Below are 16,690 nucleotides of genomic sequence, written 5' to 3'. Positions count from 1 at the left end.
GGCAGTTTTGTCAAATACTGACAGGGCGATTCTTCCATGTGCCTGTAAATTATGCACCCTAATTCCTTCCTCTTGTTCGCTCTTAACTGGCTACTTAGAGGCGCCTCCTCCCAAGCCAACAATTGGAAACAGCCTTGTTGCATTTAGTTCTAAATCTGTGGCAGTTAGAAAGGAAATGACTAAAAGATAATGCTGGACTAAAAGATGATGTTTAGTTTTCTACCCACAAAGCAGATGCTCTTTGTACTACTTAAAATGGACCAGTTTGTGCTCACAGAACCACAGTCTTCATGTTTGCCAAGAGCAGAGGAGCTCTGAATCGTGGTAGGGGAAGAATTCCTGAGCGCTCATTTCTTCCTTCTTGGCTCTGCACTTGGCTGATAAAAATTGGAGAATATGCTAGAGGCGATGGCTGAATTCCTGATGGCGAAATAAATTCGTAGATGAGAGTGTGTATCGAGAAGAGGCGTGAGCACAAACTCCCAGGGTCCACCACTTTGGGCAGGCAGGCAGAACTGGAGCCCATGGTGGGTACGGAGAAGGAAGGTGCAGGGTGGAAGGAAAGCCGTGAGGTGCAGTTTCAAAGAGATAGTCCCCAGCTAGATAGAATCATGCCAGGATAGCACAGAACCCGAGCAGGGCAAGCAGCACTGCCCATCTAGCTGGTTTAATGAGAAAAGACATTTATTACAGCTTTTGGGTAGTGCACAGAACTTGTGGGAGGAGGAGGCTCACAGCCAGAACAGTATCTGAGCTGTGTGGTGTGACTCTTCCGGGAGCACCCCTGCTGCCCCCAACCAGATGCCTCCTCTGTGGTCCCTTTGGCCAGAAAAAAGCCCTGCTTCTTCATGCTGCTGACTTCCACATCAAATTCTGCCAACCAGAATGAGCAGAGCCACAGCTTAGCAGAACCACAGCCCATTTTTCCTCCTTCTTAGCTATAGGGGAGGCTGGGAAAATGAGCATCTGGAATTCCTCGAAGGGAGGAAGACTATTTCAGAAGATGCCACAAAAACTTATCTGCCTGTGGTACCCACCCTTCCAGCACCAGCTTCAATTTCATCTCTTCCAAGAAGCATTCCTCCCTGACCTCCGTAAACCACAATCACGGCCAGTTTGCATGCGGTGCGTACCCAGATAGCCACAACCCTTTCATAGTATCAGTGTTCACACCATACCCTTCCTTAAATCTTTTGATGATCCCCTCACCTCTGTAAATGTGTTCAGATTTTGTTTGTTTCTTTGATTCTGTTTTTGCATGGAAACTCCAGATCAGATTAACCTCATCTTTGCTGTATGTATATATATATAACTTTTTTTTTTTTTTTTTAACAGATTCCTAGCCAGTTTCATTCTTGTTGCTTTCTGGCACATGTGTTGGTCTTTCCTCCCCCACAAAACCGTAAACTACTTAAAAACAGGAGCCATGTCTTTTTTTCTTCTTCTTTTTTAATCTCCCTGCAGTACCTGGTATCATGCTAAGCATATAGTAGCTGGTCAATAAATATTTTCTGATTATTTACAGTTAGTTATCTGGATTGATTAATACTTTTCAAATGGATCTCTATAGTATCTATTTTTAAAGTAGTTATAAGAAATAAATGGAACAACAACAAAACACCAGGAATACTTAGGCCATGGATCAGAAGATACCCAGAAATGCCCACTCGTTTTAGAGATTAATTCAGCATCTACATTAGGTGCCTACTGTGTGCCAGACACTATTCTATATGCTTAGGATGCATGAATGAAGAAGAAAACAGAAACACAACATAATTGTCTCAGAGTTTCCATCTGGTAGTGTTCAATGTTTAATAAACATGTAAGTTATGAGCATGTTATAATCGATCAATGTCATGCATAAAAAGCAAAAGCAGAGCAGGAGAATATCAGAAGTTTGTGGTGGGGTTGGGGTTGACATTTTAGACAGAATAGTAAGAATTATTTAAAAAATGTTTTTAGGCAATCAAAAAAATTGAATATGTGCTGGGTATTAGATGATACAAGGAGATTATTATGTAGTTAGGCATGATAATTGTGCTTTGGTGGTAGTTTTTTAAAAAAATCCTTTTCTGTTTTAAGTGGGAATATTTATGGTGGTTGGGTGCAGTGGCTCACCCCTGTAATCCCAGCATGTTGGGAGAACGAGACAGGTGGATTGCTTGAGTCCAGGAGTTCAAGACCAGCCTGGGCAATGTGGCAAAACCCGCGTCTCTACTAAAAATACAAAAAATTAGCCTGGCTTGGTGGTGGCGTGTCTCTGTAATCCCACCTACTTGGGAGGCTGAGGTGGGAGGATCACTTGAGCCCGGGTTGGGGAAGTTACAGTGAACCAAGATCGTGCCACTGCACTCCAGCCTGGGTAACAGAGCCAGATCCTGTCTCAAGAAACAACAACAACAGAAATTTACAGGGAAATAATATAACCTAATATAACATCTGGAATTTGCTTCAAAATGTTCCAGCAAAAAAGTGGGGATGGAGGGAGCAATGCATGAAGGAAAGAATGGTAGAAAGATGACACTATTTGAAACTTCTTATCAGGACAGGTTTGGGAGGAGGGTCCTTGTACTGTTCTTTCTGCTTGTATGTTTCTGTGTTCTGGATGGAAATCTTAACCCCCAAGGTGAAGGTATTAGGAGGTGGGAGTCTTTGGGGAGGAGATCAGGTCATGAGTGGGGAGCCCTTGTGCATGGGATTAGTGTGCTTAAGAGACCCCAGAGACCCCCCTCATCCCTCCCACCACATGAGGATGCAGTGAAAAGGTGAGCCGTCATCAGATACCTCATCTGCCCTAACGTTGGACTAACCAGCTACCTGAACTTGAGAAATACATTCCTGTTGTTGATCAGCTTCCCAGTTTATGGGATTTTGTTATAGCAGGCTTAACAGACTAAAGTATATGCATTCTAGAATTTCCACGTTGAAAATGTTTACAAAAGAGTAATCAGTGATAGGATGGCCTCATCGAGGAGGTGGTACTGAAGCAAAGACAGGGAGGTGTGGGTCTCAGCTGCATGGATGGGCGTCTGGGGGAGATTGCAGCAGGCCAGGGCACAATCGAAGCAGAGCATGTTCACCATACCTGGCCTCCCTGCAAGTCCCTGAATGGGGAAAGTGTAGCAAGTGAGGGCGGAAGGTGATATAGCTGGAGAGGAGGGATGGGAAGAGGTCACACAGGGCCTTTTAAGCCACTGAAGGACTTGAGTGAAGGTCTGATCCACAAGGGCTGCGAAGACACCACTTCAGAGTCACGCTCAGATAGATTTTCCTTGAGCCATTTGGATACCATGGATTTCTTGACTCAGATTCGGAGATCAGAATCGTCCAAAGGAACTTTCTGCAATGATAGAAATATCCAGTCTGTGCTCTCCAGTGCAGGAACCGCTAGCCAGTTGTGGCTGTTGAGCGCTTACAATGAGCCTAGTATTAAGTAGGAGCTCAATTTTTAAATTAATTTCATTTTAATTAATTTAAACAAGTGTATATGCTCACATGTGGCTAATGACCCCTATCTCAGGTAGTGTTGTGTTAAGAGATGGTTAATTTCACCCCAGCATTCATTTTGCAAACTTTTATTGACCACCTGCTGGCTCTAGGTACCAGCTAGGACTTACGGTTATAAATTGAATTTTTAAAAAATGAGCCCCTGTTCCTGAGGGGTTCATGGGCCCCCCCAGACACTGTAAAATAGTGGTATGGCTGGACGTGGTGGCTCATGCCTATAATCCCGTCACTTTGGGAGGTTGAGGCAGGAGGATTGCTTGAGCCCAGGTGTCTGAGACCAGCCTGGGCAACAGGGCAAAACCTCGTCTCTACAAAAATACTAAAATTAGCTGGATGTGGTGGTGCCTGCCTGTGGTCCCAGCTACTTGGGATGCTGAGGTGGGAGGATCGCTTGAGCCTGGGAGGTCAAGCCTGTAGTGAGCTATGACTCTAAACAAACAAAACAGCAGTACATGGGTGGCCCAGACCCCTCATCTTCAGGCACGAGAGCTCCTGCACTAAGCTCTCTCCATGGGGGTTTTAATTTAGTGGTAAACAACCCGGGCGTTCTCATCTCAGGACGCCCCTTTGCCTGGCTGGTCCCTGTATCTCTTCCAGGCCTAAGCTAAAATGATGCTTCCTCAAGAAGGCCTCCCCTGACCACCGAGTTGAAAATAGGTACCCCGTTCTGCCTTGTGTCACCCAGTTTTCCCTGAGGCACTTCTTCCAGTTCAGAATGACACTTACTTCGGTGTGTATTTAATCTCTAAAGCCAAAGCTCGTGAAGGTCAGGGGTCTGGTCTCCATTGTACACCCCCACAGTTGGTCCAAGGTGAAACAGACAGAAATGGAAATGGAAATGGGCAAGAAACAGAGACCATGTGTCTGGAGAGCTTCAGGGGAATGCAGGGTTGCTGAGTCCCGCCGGAGCACTTTCTTGAATCCACCTTACTACGACCTTTTAAAGGAAAAAGAGGGATCAGCAGCATGGAAGGGAAGTGTAGAAAGACATTGCCTTCAAAGGCGCGGAGCTGTGGCAGGAAGGCACAGGAAGGAGGAGCCAAGGGCAGGGCGTGGGTTCAGGTGGGGCGGCTGGTGCAGGACAGGAGGCTTCTGGGATGGATCCTGTCCCTTGAGTGTGACGACTTTTTTTGTTTGTTTGTTTTTTCACTCTGTCACCCAGGCTGGAGTGCAGTGGCGCGGTCTCGGCTCACTGCAACTTCTGCCTCCTAGGTTCAAGCAATTCTCCCACCTCAGCCTCCCGAGTAGCTGGGACTACAGGCGTGTGCTACCACACCCAGCTAATTTTTGTATTTTTAGTAGAGATGGAGTTTCACTATGTTGGCCACACTGGTCTGAAACTCCTGACCTCGTGACCCGCCCGCCTCTGCCTCCCAAAGTGCTGGGATTACAGGCGTGAGCCATGTGGCCTTCCTTTTTCTCTAAAGGGCCAAAAGTACCAAGTTCAGGCTTTGTAGCCCTTATGGTCTCCGTGGCAACCTCTAAAGTCGGCTGTTGTAATGCAAAACCAGCCCATAGACTAGATGCAAATGATGGGGTGTGGCTGTGGTCCAATAAAACTTTATGAACACTGAAATTTAAATTCCATATAATTTTCATGGACTATATGCAAAAGCAGGCAGCAGGCCACATTTTGGCCTGAGGGCCGGGCTGAATTTGCTACCCCTGGTGCAGGTGACAGTGGGGTCACATCAAAGGGTTTGAGCGAGACAGGGAGAGGTCAGCTGAGTGTATTGGATAGCTCCCTCTGGCCTCAGTGGGATCTCAGGGCTCAGGTCTGAAGAGGGTGACCGTTTTTGTAAAGTGGCTGAGCAGCAGTGTGGGTGATGGATGGTGAAGGTCTGGAAATAGGGCAGTGTTCACAAGGGTACAAAAGAAAGGCCTGCTTTGAGATGCAGAGTTTGCAGTCAAAATGAGCAGACTTTGGTGATGGATGTGCAGGGTATAGAGTGAGAAAAGGATGTCCCAGTCTGGGTTTAGTGCAGTCTTCAGGTGACCAACTCAGCAGGGTCCTCAGCACTCACTGAGCAGCAAAGAGTGCATCCTAGGGCATATTTAGGTCTGGGACAATTTATGGGGTCTTCCTATAAATGAGAGTCATGTAGCCACTAATGCCTTGCCCAGTCAGATGACAGCCGCCCTGGTTGTCATTTAGTTAGGGGTAGTTTTGTTTGCTGTTGAACGGCGAGTCCCATTCTCAGTGTTATTCTATAATAATGATGCCCCTGTAGGCTGTAAGAATTACCGAATCATACTGACATTTGGTCCTCTCTCGTCATACCAAGCAAAGAACTAAACAATCTCTTTTAAAGTATATAATTGTAGAATGTAAACTATGCTTCCCATATTAGAAGAAATTCAAATGGTAGCATCTAGAGCATTGATTAGAGTGGAACTCCCCGTTTCTCTGTTTATTCATATTTTTTTCCCTCAAATCTCAGCAGTTTTTGCCTTCTCAGCAAACAGTGAAGACCTTGTAATCCCAATTGTTAGTAAATGTTGCATTTCCATAAAATTGCATAAATTATCAATGCAGGATTTCTGCTATGTGGTTATTAATGCACCATGAGTTAATTTATGTTATAATTTAGTATACTACTTAGGTACAGACTACACACTGGGTTTAGTGTATACTGCTCGGGTGATAGGTGCACCAAAATCTCACAAATCACCACTAAAGAACTTGCTCATGTAACCAAAGACCACCTGCTCCCCAAAAACCTATGGAAAAATAAAAGGGACTACCATTTTATCCAGCAGTCCCAGAACTTTTTTTGTTCTGTATCTACCCAGAACAAAAAAAAGTTATTTTGTGAAAAAGATGCTTGCACATGCATGTTTATAGCAGCACAGTTTGCAATTGCAAAAAATACGGAACCAGCCCAAATGCCCATCAGTCAATGAGTGGATAAAGAAAATATGGTATATATATATATACTGCAGAATACTAATCAGCCATAAAAGGAGTGAAATAATTACATTTGCAGCAACCTGGATGGAATCGGAGACCATTATTCTAAGTGAAGTAACTCAGGAATGGAAAACCAAACATTGTATGTTCTCACTCATGAGTGGGAGCTAAGTTATGAGGATGCAAAGGCATAAGAATGATACAGTGGACTTTGGGGACTCAGGGAAAAGGGTGGGAGTGGGGTGAAGGATAAAAGACTACACACTGGGTACAGTGTACACTGCTTGGGTGATGGGTGCACCAAAATCTCAGAAATCACCACTAAAGAACTTACTACTCATGTAACCAAACACCACCTGTTCCCCTAAAACCTATGGAAATAAATAAAAATTTAAAATTTAAAAAAGGAATAGTATACTACTTGGGGACACAGAGGACCAAGTTAAATAAGAAAATGTGTGTGGGGGAATAGGGCGCACTGGCTCACACCTGTAATCCTAGCACTTTGGGAGGCCAAGGTGGGCGGATCACAAGATCAAGAGATTGAGACCATCCTGGCCAACATGGTGAAACCCCATCTCTACTAAAAATACAAAAATTAGGTGGGTGTGGTGGCGGACACTTGTGGTCCCAGCTACTCAGGTGGCTGAGGCAGGAGAATAGCTTGAACCTGGGAGGCAAAGATTGCAGTGAGCCAAGATTGCGCCACTGCACTCCAGCCTAGGGACAGGGCGAAACTATGTCTCAAAAAAAAAAACAAAGAAAAGAAAGAAGAAAATGTGTGTATGTGTCGTGCACATCCCGATTGGATTGGGGAGAATTGACTAAATGTATTCTGTAATATCATATCCTTGATTTTCATGATGCTGACTTGTGCCTTTTTGGGTACTAGTTTTGTCCTATAGTATGAAGTAGCCAAGGTTGGTTTCTGTAGCATTTATTTGTTCTTTCTAAAACATTTTAAGAGATTTATTTAGTACACAGCCGTAGCTCAAAGCTCCTCAAAGGCAGGAGGATGCTTTAGCTAGGTCTGGGATTCTTTAGCTCTTGTCTATGGTTATCTACACAAGAAATGTATTAAATCAGTATGTGGAAAAAATGGGTGAAAAATGACTGACTGAAATTTGCAGTATTGAAGTACGAATTTGCTTTAGTATCATGAGACAACTAGTTGGCAAGTTACCAAGGTAGAGATTCTCAAACCAAAAGAAGTTCTTCTCAATGTGGTTGCCCTAGTGTAGGAGAGAACCATGGATATAAAGGTATCAATACTCAGGCCAGGTGTGATGGCTCACGCCTGTAATCCCAGCACTTTGGGAGCCCAAGGCGGGTGGATCACCTGACGTCAGGAGTTCAAGAGCAGCCTGGCCAACATGGTGAAACCCTGTCTCTACTAAAAGTACAAAAAATTAGTGGGGCGTGGTGGTGGGTGCCTGTAATGCCAGCTACTTGGGAGGCTGAGGCAAGAGAATTGCTTGAGCCCGGGAGGCAGAGGTTACAGTGAGCTGAGATCATGCCATTGCACTCCAGCCTTGGTGACGAGTGAAACGCCATCTAAACAAACAAACAAAAAAAGGTATGAATACTCTCTGAGAGGGTTGTCTCACCTGTCCCTTTTGTTTTTTATATTTCTTCTTTCTAACTCTCCTCTCTGAACCCCAAATCTGGTATCCGCCAGCACCATGTTGGAAAGTTTACAATCATCATGATTGGAATGACGCAATTGCAGAAGTTTGTGTCGGTGCTTACTCCGCCAGGCATTACGCTAAATGTTTCTACCTATATGTTGAGCTATGCGTGTTTATCATTCCCAGTTTGCAAATGGGGAAACAGGCCTAGAGACAATAAATAAACTGCCTAAGGCTACATGGCTGACACACGGTGGAGCTGAGATTCAAACCTCCAGTGAGAATTGCAGAACTCCAGAGTGTGTGCCGCTGGGCAATACCTGCAAGGCTGACCCAGCCCTCCTTCCTCATCCTCGCTCTCAGGCTGCTCTGTACCCAGCCAGCCTGCAGCCAGCTCACGGATGAGCACTCCACTGAGCCTCACTCTGGAAAGTGCTGTGAACATGAGCCTCCTTGGCCACCTCCTCTTTGCTAGTCCTTGCCCCACCTTCCTATCCCAAGTCTTTCAGATCAGAGGCAGCTGAAAAAGCATGGCACGTGGTGCCTGCAAGTGGCCAGGTGGACATACATCACCGGGCACCAGCTGCTCTCTTCCTACGTAAACAAATAGGGTTGGGAGCAGGATGAACGTCGGAGTTGCTCCCCCACGTAGTTCTGGAATCAGCACCCTTGATGTGATTATTCTACCGGAGTCTGGTCTACCACCATGTCAGTCCCGGGTTATCACAGAGTCCTCTTAATTGAATGCTTGCTTGTTCTCCAGCCTTGCCTCTTCCTCACCCAGAGCCACATATTTCTATAACATAAATTTGATCTCCACTCCCCCCTTAAAACTTTTGTGACTTTGCATTGCCTTTAGAATAAATAATAATCCTTTTAGGAAGCTCGTAAAGCCATGCGTGATCTGGCCTTAATTGCCTCTGCAGCCTCCTACGCCTCTCATGCTCTCCATCCAGATTTCAGAACCTGCCATTGTTTCTCCAGGAAACATGGCGTCTTCCTGGCTCTGAGCCTCCACAGGTGCTGTTCCCCCTCAGCCATGGTACTTCCCTGTTTACTCAGGCATCCTCTCCTTCACTGTAGCTGTGTAGTTGCAATTCTAGGCACAGAGTAAACGTTCAGTAACTATCCCTTGCCTGAGTAAATGTAAGTTAGCCATTCTATTTTAATTTTTCAGCAATTTGTAACATTCTGTTTCCCACTTTCATGATCTGTTTTTGCCAATATTCCTAACTTGACTTCATCTGTCTTTTCAAATGTTTGCTTTTTTTTTTTTTTTTTAAATTCTTTTCTAACCTTCTCTTGTTCTACTCTTTGGGTCCTCCCTTTTAACAGTAGTTTTCACTTCCTTTCAGTCTAGTCTTTGTGATTACCAGTGCACAATCCTGGGTTACTTCTGCCACATTTCCCAGGACTAAAGAAGGATATGCCTATAAATACCACAGCCCACTGTGCCCTTATTATGGTAGCCCAAACCACATTGAAAGAATCTTGTTGTCCAGGCACAGTGGGGCACACCTGTAACCTCAGCACTCTGGGAGGCTGAGGCGGGCAGATCGCTTGAGCCTGAGGAGTTTGAAAGCAGCCTGTGCAACATGGCAAAACCCCATCTCTGCAAAAATTAGCCCAGTGTGGTGGCACACACTTGTAGTCCCAGCTACTCAGGAGGCTGAGGTGGGAGGATCAGTTGAGCCCAGGAGGTTGAGGCTGCAGTGAGCCGTGATCACGCCCCTGTACTCCAGCCTGTGCAACAGAGTGAAACTGTTTCAAAACACACACACACACACACACACACACACACACAAAGTGTTGCATTGGTTGCCCAATGTCTTAAGGTATAGAATTTTTCTCTTGATCATGTGAGCAGGAAGGAGTAAAGAAGAAGAAAGTAGTTTGGGACAGGCTGTGGTTTTGAAGAAAATGGGAAATCGTGTGAAGTAAAAAGCAGACCTCTAAGGAAAAAATGTCCCTGGTAAAAACTGCATATTTTGAGTGTCGACCTAGATGTCCTTACAGAGCCCTCCTTCCACCTCCCATCACAGTCATACCAGAGTTGCTGTGGATGTTTCCCATTGACAGCAGCTGTTCTTTGTGCTTTCTCTACCTCCAGAGGTGACGCTAAAGGTGCACGTCAGCGACGCCAGCACCCACCAGCCCGTAGCGGACGCGCTCATCGAGATCTTCACCAACCAGGCCTCCATCGCTTCTGGCACCTCGGGGACCGATGGCGTCGCCTTTATCAAGTTCCAATATAAGCTGGGCAGTCAGTTGATCGTCACCGCCTCGAAGCATGCCTACGTGCCAAACTCTGCCCCGTGGAAGCCAATCCGGTTACCTGGTAAGGCGTTCCTCATCTTTCTCTAACACAGAGGGCATTGGCTGCTGGGAGGATTGCATAAGGCCAGGAGTCTGAAACCAGCCTGGGCAACATAGTGAGGCTGCATCTCTACAAAAAATTTTATAATTAGCCAGGCATCGTGGTGTGCACCTTTAGTCCCAGCTACTCAAGAGGCTGAGGTGGGAGGATTGCTTGAGTCTGGGAGTTCGAGACTGCAGTGAGCCATGATCACACCACTGCACTCCAGCCTGGGCAGCGGAACAAGACCCTGCTTCAAGAATAAAATGAAATAAAATAAAAACATACGGATCCCAGAACTCCACCATTCATTATGGGGAGGGGAATTTGCATTTTAACGAGCAAAGCCCTCTCCCCCTCCACTAGACACTGTGAACAAAAATATTTAGCAAAGTTCGAGGCCACTGCTTTGTGAGCTATGGAAAGTGGATTTGATATAGATACAATGGAGATCATCTAGGAAAGTTCTTAAGGAAAGGGGACAAACCTGAGAGATATTAAGCAGGTCGTGGAGAATGGACAGGAGAGAGGGAAGGAAAAGGATGAAATAGAAGGAATGTGAGTTAGACCTCAGGTTTTGGCTGGGTGGTAGAGCAGGTGGTCCCGGCAGGGGCAAGCTGTGGAGTTGGGGAACTGGCTACACCACATTTTCCCAAAGTTGGCTGCGCTGATGTCATGGATTAAAGAAGTCTCCTCCCTTCCTCCCTCCCTCTGTGACTCCCTCTTCCCAAGCTTCAGGCTTAGGCAAAGATGCATGGAGCCTGGGGAAATGGGAGGAGAGGAACGGGTGTCGGGGTCGTTGATTATAAGCTGAGTTTAGGGTATATTTAGTTGAAATTGCCGCTGAGACACCAAGTGAGCATTTTCAGCCTTTAGTTTGAAATGAACTTGGGGTTCAAGAGAGAGATCTGGGCTAGAGATTTAGTTTGGCTCATCCTCAGTGTTAACTATGAGCTCCAGCAGAGAGTGGAGGACAGTGGGCCTGAGACAGGACCCCAGGAGGGCCCGCACAACAGGACAGGTGGCCTTTACTAGGTTACATCCAAGGGAACATTGGAGTCGTGGCTGCAGTGAGCTGAGATAGTGCCACTGCACTACAGCCTGGGTGACAGAACAAGACCCTGTCTCAAAAAATAATAAAATACATTAAAATAAAGGAAGCATTTGACACTCCCATCATCCATGCTAAGAGGTCACTGGAAATCACTGAGGGACATTTAGGCTGTCTCTGCCTGTTTCAGGAGAACAGCTGCACAAAGGCCGTCAGTCAATTCTCAATGTTCACAGTAGTTATGGTCCATAGCCACCTCAAACATGGAGTGAGCAAATACTTGTGAACCACTGCTACAAGGGAAATGCAGGGCTGGGTTCCTGCGAGCCTCTGGTCACAACGTTTTCATGAGCTGATCAATAGTACATGCCTTTGTTTTATGTTGTCTTTGTTTAAAGAAATCTTATTTGATATATAGATTGTTGATTCATTAGCATTGAACTCATAGCCCACAGCACCATAACTCATGCCCCAACAAAGCTGATCGAACACACGTTTTCTCCATAAGGCACAATCACAACCTCCTCCTGCTTAGGAATATTAGAGAGCACTACGCTGGGGGTCATTTGAAACGGTGGAATCATGCCTATAATCCCAGCGAGTCTGGAGGCTGAGGCGAGAGGAGCTGGAACCCAGGATGTGGAGGCTGCAGTGAGCTGGGATGGAGCCACTACACTCCAGCCAGGGTGACACAGCGAGACTGTCCCTAAAAATAAATAAGTAAATAGCAAAATCACTAACAGAATGCTTAAAAACAGGAAAAGCTGGACCCTGAATACATCTGGGAGTTACAAATAAGCTTTAGCAAATAGGGAGGTTTACAAATACAGAATTGGTGAATAATGAGCAGCTACTACTGCATTTTGATCACATTCATTTTTACTCTGTTAACATGGTCATTTGAGAAAAACCATTCCCATCGTATCTTTTTTTTTATTTTTTTTATTTTTTGAGACAGAATCTCATTCTGTCGCCCAGGCTGGAGTTCAGTGGTGTGATCTTGGCTCACTGCAATCTCCACCTCCCAGGTTCAAGCAATTCTCCTGCCTCAGCCTCCCGAGTAGCTGGGATTATAGGAATGCACCACCATGCCCCGCTAATTTTGTATTTTTAGTGGAGATGGGGTTTTGCCATATTGGCCAGGCTGGTCTTGAACTCCTGACCTCAGGTGATCCACCTACCTCGGCCTCCCAAAGTGCTGGGATTACAGGCATGAGCCACTATGCCCGGCTGATATCTGTACTATTACAAATGAGTCAAGTCACAGGAATAATGAAGTTGCATTGAATTTTGGACAAGACATGAAGACACCTGGGTCCCAGGCCTGCCCACCCCTGGCTGGCCCCACACATATCGGCCCATCAGCACTTTCTGAGTTTGTGTTTGTTTCTGAAATCAAGTTAATTACTCTAAATAATTTCTAAGAATCTTCCCGTGTCTTTGATTATTTTTCTGTGCTTGCCTTTTCAATATAATAAAGATACTGTGTATTAGTCCACTATAAAGAAATACCTGAGACTGGGTAATTTATAAAGAAAAGAGGTGTAACTGGCCCACGGTTCTGGAGGACATACAGGAGGAATGGCATCTTCTGCTTCTGGGGAGGCCTCAGGAAGCTTCCAATCATTGCAGAAGGCAAAGGGGGAGTGAGACGTTTCACATGGCCAGAGCAGGAGGAATAGAGAGAGGGTAAAGGTGCTACACACCTTTAAACAACCAGATGTCGTGAGAACTCACTCACGATCACAAGAATAGCGCCAGAAGATGGTGCTAAACCATTCATGAGAAACTGCCGCCATGATCCAATCACCTCCCATCAGGCCCCACCTCCAACACTGGGAGTTACAATTGGACATGAGATTTGGGCAGGGACACAGATCCAAAGCATGTTATACTCTTAACTAGAACTTGACAGGAAACATCTCCAAAATTTAGACAATAAAATTTCGCCTATTGTGAAAAGCAGAGTCAATGTGCTTTTGTGCATATTTTTGGAGGTGAAGACTAACACTTCTGGTATTTCAGATAGCTGGACAAGGAAGCAAGAAGAGCTGGGAGCCTCTTCTAAAATACGTTGAAAATTTGAAACTAAAAAATGCCTTCTTTCCCACACGTGTGCAGCACACCACTTGTGTATACATGAGCATTCTTATGAAACCCGGAAATGCATTTCCTTTTTCATCCTTAACAATAGTTCCTGGAGGATGTTTTGAGGTTTTTTTCACTTTCAAGGAAGGGAGGAGAGGGAGGAACCCAGCATAAGGAACACACCCTCCATCTGTGGCAGGCAGGTAAGAATAAGCCATAGGGATGCAATCCATCTACTAAAGGCTGTCATTCTACATCTTAATTATTGTTGTCTCTGCAGCCATCGCCCTGGCCCAGGTCCTTAGCGATGGTATAGGACTATGGCAATGGCCTCCAGCCAGGTTGTTCTACCCCTCAGACCACCCACAGTATGACTGGGCATTCATGTATTAAAATATAGATGTCCAGTTCGTGTATTAAAATATGTACCTGCCTAAAATTCTTCGATGGCCTCAGGGTGAAGTAAACGTGACACAGAGCCTCCTACCCTGACCACCTCCCCCTTCCGTATGTCACGGTCAGCCACCCTGGGAGCCTCCTCCCCTGGCCACCTCCCCCTTCCGTATATCATGGTCGGCCACCCTGGGTGTCATTCTGGGAAGGAGTCTGGCATTTCTACCCTGTCTGTGTTTGTCTGCATTGTTCTCTTGGCAAACTTGTCTTCTTTTTTTTTTTTTTTTTTTTGAGATGAAGTCTCAGTCTGTCACCCAGGCTGGAGTGCAGTGGCGCGATCTCAGCTCGCTACAACCTCTGCTTCCTGGGTTCAAGTGATTCTCCTGCCTCACCATCCCAAGTAGCTGGGATTACAGGTGCGCGCCACTACACCCGGCTAAGTTTTGTTTTTGTTTTGAGACGGAGTCTCACTCTGTCGCCAGGCTGGAGTACAGTGGCGCGATCTCGGCTCACTGCAACTTCCGCCTCCCGAGTTCAGGTCATTCTCCTGCCTCAGCCTCCCGAGTAGCTAGGACTATAGGCGCCCGCCACCACGCTCAGCTAATTTTTGTATTTTTAGCAGAGACCGGGTTTCACCGTGTTGGGCAGGATGGCCTCGATCTCTTGACCTCATGATCCGCCCGCCTTGGCCTCCTAAAGTGCTGAGATTACAGGCATGAGCCACCACACCCGGCTGGCAAACTTTTCTTTTATCTCATAAAGCCCAGCCAGACTGTTTTCTGCCTCAAGAAATCTTCCTGCCTGTCCTGGGTAGAATGAGATGTTCCTTTCCCTCTAGGTATCAGAAAAAAAAAAAAAAAAAAAAAAAAATCTACTTGGTATGAAGAGCACCTCCAGACATCAATCAGCCTCCTCTCTATGATGGGAAAAAAGCAGCATTACCCACGGATCTCCATCTCTCCGCTGCCTCCACCCACCTGGGCACTGCGTTGATTGCATCCCTAGTCCCTGTCCTCTGCCCCGGGAAGTGCCTGCTGGTTCCAGGCTTGTTACAAGAAATCATGTGCTTTAGAATTCAAAGAAACAGTCTAAAAAAGTAAAATGAGAAATCATTTTTTTCTCCTTTAGGAAATAAGGTCTGAGAAACAATTTGCCAGAGCAGCTGCCTTATATATGAAAGTACCAAATATTTTAGGTGAGAAATATTTTCAAAACACACTGTGATGGTCACGCACCTCTCAGGGGATGATCACGGGTGATTTTGGAGCTCTGAGCCCCCCCCACCGGTCAGCTCAGAGGTGGTCAGGGCCTTGTAAATGTCTGCAGTCGCCACGGGAGCTCTGGAATGGAGCAGGAAGGCCCAGGCATCCTCAGTTAGGAGGGTGTGGAGTGTAACCCTAGCCTGGCTTTTGAGGTGTGCTGCTTCCTACCAGCAGCATCTGCTAGGACAATCCTGCCCTTTCCTCCTCACCAGGAGGTGCCCTGTGCCTTTAGATGAAAGGATCGCTGGTAATAGTTTACCTACGACGTGCCCATGCAGCAATGACTGATTGCAGAATATTTCCTCACCCCTAAAACCCCAGACCCATTAGCACTGACTCCCTCTTTCCCACACATCCCAGCCCCTGGCAACCACTAATTTCCCCTCTGTCTCTCTAGATTTGCTTATTCTTCACGTTCATATAACTGTAATCTTGGCATACGTGGCCTTTTGTGTCTGGCATCTTTCACTCAGCCTGATGTTTTCAAGATTCATCCACGTTGTAGCACGTGGCAGTACCACCTTCCCTTTCACGAGTGAATAATATTCCCTCATATAGACACCACCACACTTTATCCACTCATCAGCCAATAGACATTTATGTGTGTTGTCTCCACTTTTCGGCTGTTACGGATAATGCTGCTGCAAACATTGATGTGTGAGTTGCTGTATGAACGTAGGTTTTCAGTTCTTGGGTTTATACCTAGGAGTGGAATTGCTGGGTCATGGGGTCACTCTGTGTTTAATATTCGAGGAACTCCCAGGCTGTTTCTGCATCACCAAGGTGTTATTCTTGTCTTTTTCCTGGTACCTGTCCCATTCTGCTTGTCATACAGCTATTTGTTTCAAGCCTAGTCCCCTTGCAATGCATAACTCTTGAAGGCACAGGCTGCTTCTAACACTGCTCTGTTCCACCCAGCCTTGTATATGATGACAACTAAATAAATTGACTGTGGAGGATGAGTGAAAAGAGGTCACATCCACAGTCAACTCACTGGTACCCTATGGCGCTATTAAGAGCCAGCACTGCTTGACCGGGCACGGTGGCTCACGCCTGTAATCCCAGCACTTTGGGAGGCCGAGGCGGGCAGATCACTTGAGGCCAGGAGTTCAAGACCAGCCTGGCCAACATGGCGAAACTCCATCACTACTAAAAATACACAATTAGCCAGGCATGGTGATGCATGCCTGTAATTGCAGCTACTCAGGAGACTGAGGCAGGAGAATCGCTTGAACGTGGGAAGCAGAGGCTGCAGTGAGCCAAGATTGCACCACTGCACTCCAGCCTGGGTAACAAGAGCAAAACTCCATCTCAAAAAAAAAAAAGAGCCAGCGCTGTGAAGTGACTGATCTTCTTAGCACTTATCTTCTAGATCCTGATGTTTTCCCAGAATGTCATTTACCTCACTAGGCCAACTTTTCCAAGTCTCAGAGTGGTTGAGAACTCCAGAGTTTAAATCCTAGCCCTGGCATTTATTAGCTGTGGGATATTGGG

The 16,690-nt window shown here is 46.1% G+C and overlaps 1 protein-coding gene across 1 annotated transcript in view; it reads left to right on the top strand.

The window, feature by feature from the left end:
* The first annotated feature begins 827 nt into the window (after positions 1 to 827).
* The window catches only part of FAM171A1 (family with sequence similarity 171, member A1), a 63,025-nt gene continuing 47,162 nt past the window's right edge, over positions 828 to 16,690 (top strand). The window contains exons 1-2 of the mRNA XM_011934274.1: positions 828 to 1,125; positions 10,157 to 10,384. The gene's annotated coding sequence lies outside the window, so the exon portion shown is untranslated. The remainder of the gene's footprint in view (positions 1,126 to 10,156; positions 10,385 to 16,690) is intronic.

This window comes from Colobus angolensis, unplaced genomic scaffold (assembly GCF_000951035.1).
Source record: "Colobus angolensis palliatus isolate OR3802 unplaced genomic scaffold, Cang.pa_1.0 Scaffold133, whole genome shotgun sequence".
Lineage (NCBI taxonomy): Eukaryota > Metazoa > Chordata > Mammalia > Primates > Cercopithecidae > Colobus > Colobus angolensis.
The sequence above is the reverse complement of the archived record's forward strand: the minus strand, read 5'-3'. Positions and strand labels throughout refer to the sequence as shown.